This window comes from Schistocerca nitens, chromosome 6 (assembly GCF_023898315.1).
Source record: "Schistocerca nitens isolate TAMUIC-IGC-003100 chromosome 6, iqSchNite1.1, whole genome shotgun sequence".
NCBI lineage: Eukaryota > Metazoa > Arthropoda > Insecta > Orthoptera > Acrididae > Schistocerca > Schistocerca nitens.
The window spans coordinates 129,915,603-129,923,573 of record NC_064619.1 but is presented as its reverse complement, the minus strand read 5'-3'; the positions used below and the strand labels follow the sequence as shown (position 1 = coordinate 129,923,573).

At 44.6% G+C, this 7,971-nt stretch overlaps 1 pseudogene; it reads left to right on the top strand.

The window, feature by feature from the left end:
• The first annotated feature begins 341 nt into the window (after positions 1–341).
• LOC126264044 (5S ribosomal RNA) lies at positions 342–459 on the top strand (annotated as a pseudogene).
• The last annotated feature ends 7,512 nt before the right edge of the window (positions 460–7,971 follow it).

Sequence of the window (7,971 nt, the reverse complement as noted above, 5' to 3'; positions counted from 1 at the left end):
CGTGCTGTTTACAACATAGCCGAGAAAGTTCTGCACGAACCGTTAGACGAAGAGAACGAGTATACCGTTCCAGATTTGTTTATCAAGCGACGATAGTCGTATTTAAATTAGAGTGCAACTGACTCTATACATGTCAACAACCGTTCTGTCGACTGCTCGAAACATTTCTGCTGTTAGTTTCCCATAAAGTTGCGCAATTGACCTGCCATATTTCCTTTCCGATTTTCGCATCTTCTTATGTTGCCTTTCATCGCCATTCTTTATGTGGAACACCTAGCTTTCCCACACCTTTGCCTGGTTTCAACGTATTCAAATAATTACGGGAATCCTAAGAACCAAGAGCCAACGGACTTGCCGCAGTGGTAACACCGGTTCCCGTCAGATCACCGAAGTTAAGCGCTGCCGGGCTGGGCTAGCTCTTGGATGGGTGACCATCCGGTCTGCCCAGCGCTGTTGGCAAGTGGGGTGCACTCAGTCCTTGCGAGGCAAACTGAGAAGTAGTGGCTCCGGTCTCGTAAACTGACATACGGTCTGGAGAGCTGTCCACATGACCCTCCATATCGGCAGCCAGTGACGCCTGTGGGCTGAGGATGACACGGCGGCCGGTCGGTACCGTTGGGCCTTTGTGACCTGTTCGGACGGACTTTAGTTTAGCTTAAGAGCCAAAATGTATTTCGAGAGAGAGCTAAATTTTACAGCAACTGTAGAACAGGATAGTTGTGATTCCAGAAGGAATCCTTCAATCTGTACATGAGTGTGCGCTGTTTAGAAATTCCCTAGGAGAATAAAATTGCGTGCCGGACCGGGACTCGAACCGAAGAGATTGTTTTTTAAAAGACTGTCAGACGAAAATGGAACACACTTCTCCATTTACCATTTCATACGCAGACTGTGGATACGTGTACCAAAGACATGGGTACACCATTAGAGGCGAAGCATTGGTTTATTCACTGGGTCTCATATCCTTAAACAATGGGTCTCGTGTGCTTACCTTCTGATTTTTCACACAGAGCTTCTGCGTTTCTCATGAAGATCCCACTCGGTTAGTAATAAGAATGGGATGCGCTTTCCAGCGCCTTAGCGAGAATTTAAAGATGAGTCCTTCCAAAAGGCCAGTTGCACTTGGTTGTGCTCTTCGTGCCCTGCTGAGTTTGACCTCTGTCTGTAACGACCTGGTCCTTGGCGGGACATTAAATACGCAAATATATTGGAGAAAATTGATCGCCAGGAGCCCCCAGCAGAAGAAGTTCGGGTTCCAAAGCGTAAGTCTTTTCAACTGACGTCGATTATAATGATGACGATGATGATGATGACGATGATGAAATAAGCACAAGAGCTAGTCCCCGAGCGGGGAAAATCCCCAAGCCGGTCGGGAATCGAACCCTGGCCTGCTTCATGGCAGTCAGATAAGCTGACGACTTAGCTGAGGAAGCGGACGATACTGGAGAGTAGCTTCTGTAATAAATGCTCAATCGAGCAAGAGAGATACCACCTGTATTTGTCGAAATAAAAAAAAATGGTTCAAATTGCTCTGAGCACTATGGGACTTAACATCTGAGGTCATCAGTTCCTTAGAACTTAGAACTACTTAAACCTAACTAACCTAAGGACATCACACACATCCATGCCCGAGGCAGGATTCGAACCTGCGACCGTAGCGGTCACGCGGTTCCAGACTGAAGCGCCTAGAACCACTCGGCCACACCGGCCGGCTTTAACGAAATATTGCATGAATTTCTGATCCACACGGAATGCACAATTTTACAGACTAGAAAGCGTGATACGACCCCATACGACATAAAATCAAATAGGACTGTTTATTTTATTTTAGTCGGCCTCACGTTTTACAGCCCGGTAAACATTCTGCTGTACGAATTTAGTTTATTCATGTTATTTAATGTACAATCGAGGAAGAATGAGCACATGACTCCAGCAAACAGTTTACAGCTGTTCGCGGAACGTATTGTCCAGTGAAATTCTGCGGTGATGAAACGCGATTTTCTCCTCGTAACACGGGTGTTGCTAGCAGCCACTGCTTATGCTGCATCATAGTGTGACTTGAGCGTAACAATGAAACATTTACCCGCGCGCCGTACCAATACGAAAACTAAACGACCGAAGTGACATCGAAAGAACGCCAGCACAGTACGTCATGCAGCAGTCATTAAGGAAAATTACACATGAAGAAGTAAATATAATGAGAAATTATTTTTCATACAACAAGTGTCTTATGAAACTGACAGATTGACCCTGTAGACAAGTTGTTAGAGAGGATAACAGTTCTTTTTTTTTTCGAAATCTGTAAAGTAGAGATGCTCACTGAACAAACACAAATGCATTCAGTACCTAGAAGGCGCACAGTAGCAGCTCTTGAATTTGGTCACAGCGTGTTCTTTTGCGCGCTGATGCGTGGGCAGCCGGAGAAAGACACACGTAGAAAGAAATTTACCGTAGTGTCGACGTTAAGACCATGGCGACTGCTGCATCTTCACGAATCGGTTGCTCTTTGAGTGAGGTAAGAAGCCCACTGTGAAAGCAGCAGTAACTGTTTATTTTATATTTATTTTATTTTGGTGACGTTTTGTTACGCTGCTGACCTCTTCTGCCCGCACTGTTTTAACTAGCACTTCAACCGACGCGGGCGAGTTGCGCTGTTGTGCGGAGATGAACTCCAGGTTACCACGCGTGCACTGCGGCAGGTTGTTTGGTGGCCTTACAGAAAGATCTGCCTACACGGAGAGGACAGAGCAGGAGGGGTCACTCTAGTTTCCCCATTGCACGATGCATTACATGAATGATGCACCTTCGCTCTTGGCAAAGTGGTGTGGTATCACTCAGACGGTGTGTCCTTAGTAGAAACATTTTCTTACTAGAATGTCCTCTTTAGGGTCACATTTGGATAGGTAAGTAGGTGACTCTCAAATTTTTGGATTTATTAAATCAGTTCTGGCTGCAGAATAATATCCCTTTGACTTCGGAATCTTCTATACTAAAACGTGTTAGGAGGAAATCACAACATGCAAGGTCTATACAGTAACACTTTGTGTGTTAGTGTAGCCCGCCCTTTGCCGTTTGAAACTTGACTGTGATGAGAAGCTTAAGTGTAGTGTGACCCGTGGTGTAGGTTAGGTTGGGAGGTAAAAATGTGGTCATGTGAATACGCGTTTAAGGATGTGGTGACAGCCCGATTTCTAAGTTCGCATTGTCTTCAATGCATTTTTCGTTAACAAAACTAAAACAGCAACTTAATTAAAAAGAACAGTATCACATATTAGACATAGCACCGACAAGTATTTTGGGGCGTATGAAATACATCTAAGATGGCACATATTCCTACAAGAGTTAGAATTGTTCAAAACTAGAAGAAAAGTTCAAATGGCTCTGAGCACTATGGGAGTTAACTTCTAAGGTCATCAGTCCCCTAGAACGTAGAACTACTTAAACCTAACTAACCTAAAGAATGACACACATCCATGCCCGAGGCAGGGTTCGAACCTGCAACCGTAGCGGTCGCGTAGTTCCAGACATTAGCACCTAGAACCGCTCGGCCACCCCGGCCGGCAGAAGAAAAGTATCTATAATGATATGTTCTGAAACCGACAACTGTGGAGGTGTGGGACTTTCAACATCCACAGTTCAATGCCTGCGTTTTGTTTACATATGAGGCAGGATTCACAAGAAATGGCATAGAAAATTACCACAGTACGCAACTGTGGTCACATGTAAATACCAGTACTGCAGCAATCATAGAGGTGACCCACCAGGTAAACTTGAGTGTAGGTGTCTGGCACGGATCTGTCGGTGACAGGTTTACACGATCAGACACGTTTGTCAAACAGATTAAGAGGCGCTGTGTATCTCCGATTTCTGGGTAGTTATTTACTAACGCTATTGGAGAGCGTCATCCTTGCAGGAAGACTACGGCTGTGTTCAGTTAACTTATGGGAATGCAGCCGGACGACGTCGCTGGTAATCGCCAGTATTTTGACAGTATGATGCCATGTCATATGCGTTTTTCTTTGAAACTGATAGGGTGCTCACCTTTCTACATATCGGCGGTCCTCGACGACGTCACCCGGCTGCATTCCCGTAAGGTATCTGAACATTGCATACGTCGGGAGAAACTCGAGTCTCACAAAGCCTGTGGCTTCTGTACGACAGTCAACAACCCATTCTCTACTGTTCGTGCGACAGTACCTCACCTCAATGTTTCGTGGGCGGGGGAGTGATCTAGGCTGTCCGGTGTCACGGTCTCCCCACTTTTTTTAAACGCCTTGTTTAAGATAAAGTAACTTTGAAAAATTATTCAAGGTAGGAGTACTACGAAACTCTGACCATACAATAGTTTAAAATATTATAACTGAGGACCGATTGGTATTATAAAGGGAAAATCCAGTGTGATCAAACTACAGCAGACAGCTCAGAAATATAGAGAACTCATTCAAGAGCTAGAAGTTCATGTCGTAGAGTACGTATTTAAAAGCTATTGATAACCTTAGAAAGAGAAAAAACTGCACTGATAATGTCTTCGAATTAAAGGAGGTAGCGGCAAATTTAAAGAATTCGATCAAAAACTGCACTTCAATCTCATAAATTATTTAAAGACTTGCGATAACTTAACGAATGCAGTGTTTAAAGTAGTGGCACATTTCTCTTCCGCCTCTTCGTGAGGTCTTCTGTTACTGTAGTTTAGTTCCATCTAGCACAAAACTTAGCACGAATTCCATCTATCTGACACACATTAGTGCAGGAGTAATCGGAAAACTTGTAGCCAATACATATCCAGAGTTATCATGTTAGGGTGTTACGTCTGCTGCTCTATTCTTTCCGCAGCATTCACTAATTTGTGTCTCAGGAGAGATGGCCTCACACTACGTTTCACATCATGCCATCCGTACAGTTATTGCACCCACCTTCATCTCATCTACTCCCCTAGTAATCGACGATTGTCACTCATTGCAGTTCCTGTGCACTCGCGACTGTAACACCGACGACCTTACGAATTTCCTTAAACATTGCCGTCACCCAATATCAAGCGTCTCGTGTTACACTATTCATTGCCTGTACTGCCTTGCGACTGCGCTGCTTCTGCAGAGTTATCTGCAAACTCTATTTACTTTCAAGGAACCTCTCTACATTCAAACTTCCACCTCCACTCGCTGCAAATTTGGCCCAGTAGGTGTCCGCTGTGGACAGGGAAGACCGCTATGATGCCTTCGCAAGAAGCTAACAGTCACGCTTAGAAAACCTGGAGCTCCGACCGTGCTTTATTTGTAATTACTGCAGCAAGAAGCGCCGCCAGTACTTTGCTTGCGTTGAGTCATTGCGCGACGCGGGGAGCCACAGCCCCTGCTGCGGTGCGTCTTTAGACTAGGATGGCGGTTATCGCCAGTTATGGGTTCCACCGGTTGTTTTAGTCTTTAGTTTGACCTGCACGTTAATACCGCTCAAAGTAGCCTGTTTCTAAACAACAGATTTTCGATTTTTTATTGCTAATACTTCCAGTAATAAACGTGGGGTTAAACAAAGACTGAAAAATTATAACGAAGGCACAGGCGTCGGAGATCATGGTCGATATGGGATTGAGGCTGCGGAAGAAATCGGTCTCAGAGTCTCCAGCAAAGACCACGAAGGTGAAGAAGATGGTCGCGGTGACAGCGAGAGCGAAAGGTCGCAAGTTGATGACTTCCCGCATCGTCGCTTTTGGATACTATCAATTTTTCACCCTAAGGCAACCTCAAAATTAAGGCAAACAGTCCTGTTTGAGGGACATCCACAACTGAGCATTATACCAGAGGTTGAAAATACCGCTTCAGTTGTTAAGTTCTTTTATTACCACACGACCGGTTTCGGGCTCTTATATGCCCATCTTCAGTTGCTGAGACCGCCGAGCGCAGCTGTAGACGTGTACTAGGTGAGGTGTGCTACCTACGAGCACGACATTCAGTCAATTCTGTGCACTAACGTCCACACGTTCTGATAGCGAGGTAAATGACTAGTAGTAAGAGTTACAGAAATTGATATGTGACGGCATTTTTCATAACAAGCTGATAGTTGGAGATTTTAATGCAAAAGTAGAGCGAAAACTAAACAAAGATTCGGTCATAATTCTGAAAATGACAGATGAAAAGGTGTAATAATTTGTTCATACCATATTCTCGCAGAAGAAATCAAGCAGAAAGCTGTCTTTTCGTGGGCCAAATTAAATAAAAATAAAACTAACTGCATATATAAAAAAATGGTTCAAATGGCTCTTAACTTAACATCTTAAGTTAAGGGACTTTACATATGGGATCAACAGTCCCCTAGAACTTAGAACTATTTAAACCTAACTAACCTAAGGACAGTACACACATCCATGCCCGAGGCAGGATTCGAACCTGCGACCGTAGCAGCAGCGCGGTTCCGGACTGAAGTGCCTAGAACCGCTCGGCCGACGCAGCCGGCACATGTATCAAACAAGTGAGAAATTTTATAGGATTGACGGTCCTAAACCAATTCCGAATTGCGAGTGATCACAGACCCTTTGGAATAAACACGTACATGAATCGAACTCATGAAGTAGGACACCACAAAGGTGGATTTCGAGAATTTATCTAAAAACAGTGAGTACTGTCTGCCAGCAACGGCTTCGGTGCACTGAAAAGTGTATATTATATTGGCGAAAACGAAATCATTCGTAGTCTAATAATGTTACTTGTTTAAACAGAGTACAAAAAGACCAAACGAAAAAAAAAAAAATCTCAAGCGGGACAAGGCCAGTACTGAACACGAAACTAGTTTCACCAAGGCTCTAATGGAAACATGATAGAATTTTCTGGATGAAATAAAGTTATTCGGAGATAGCGCCGGGCAGTGTGGCCGAGCGGTTCTAGGCGCTTCAGTCCGGAACCGGGCGACCGCTACGGTCGCAGGTTCGAGTCCTGCCTCGGGCATGGATGTGTGTGATGTCCTTAGGTTAGTTAGGTTTAAGTAGTTCTAAGTTCTAGGGGACTGATGACCTCAGATGCCATTTTTTTCAGAGATAGCTTCGGGAGTATAACTTAAGGGACAGAGTTAATAGCAATGGAAGTACGAAAAAGCAATATAGAAATTAACGTTGGGTGAGAATCACATTTCCTTAGTTATGAGAGTAACAAACAACTAAGAGAAAACTGAACTTACCTGCCCAAATGTCTTCAACGTTTGTATAATTCAGGATCTGAATCAGTGATACAGATATCCAATAATGAAAATAATGACATTCTGGAAGCAGCGTCAGATGAGGTGTTGGACCTTTCAAAAACTACATCTTATACATCGTTATCCCAGGACTCTGTCTTTTGCCGGGTGTAGCGGGGCAGAAAGGAGGGAATGCAATCGATGGTTCACCATGTGAATATTCAAAATCTTCACGTTTCCCTTTCTTGTAAAACCCTGGTTTCATATCACGTGACCCAAAGTAGTTGTTTCGGAACACACACTTTAGATGATTAATCAGAAACAGTCTATTGGCTTTAAAAGAGCACCATAGCAGCAGTTTTGACAGTCCTCCTGACAAAGACGATGGAGGTAATCGTCGAAAGGTCGAGGTTTTACCCTGAATTAACGCGTCAAGAAGTCTGAGAATGTTACGTACAGGCCTTGTGATGTTTCCCTTCTGGGGCAGAGAGACCACAAGCTAGCAAAGCAGCCGACCACAGGCCCACTATGAGTTAAGGAGTAGAGGAGGCGTATCGAAGGAGTATGGCGTGAACAAGTGGAGCAGCCACAACTTGAAGGCAGCACCGGTGCCAGACGATGGTGGCCGTCCACTGTTTTCTTTGTCCCAGAGTGGCTGATTGCTTACTTTGTCCCCAGTCTTAGAGCACGGACCTGGTTGACGGGGTGACAACGTAATCGGCCGGTTTTGTCTTGTTGTCCCACGATATGTGGCTCAGTGACGAAGCCTTGCAGGCTCGGAGTGAGCGCCTGGGAAGAGGGGGCTGTTGG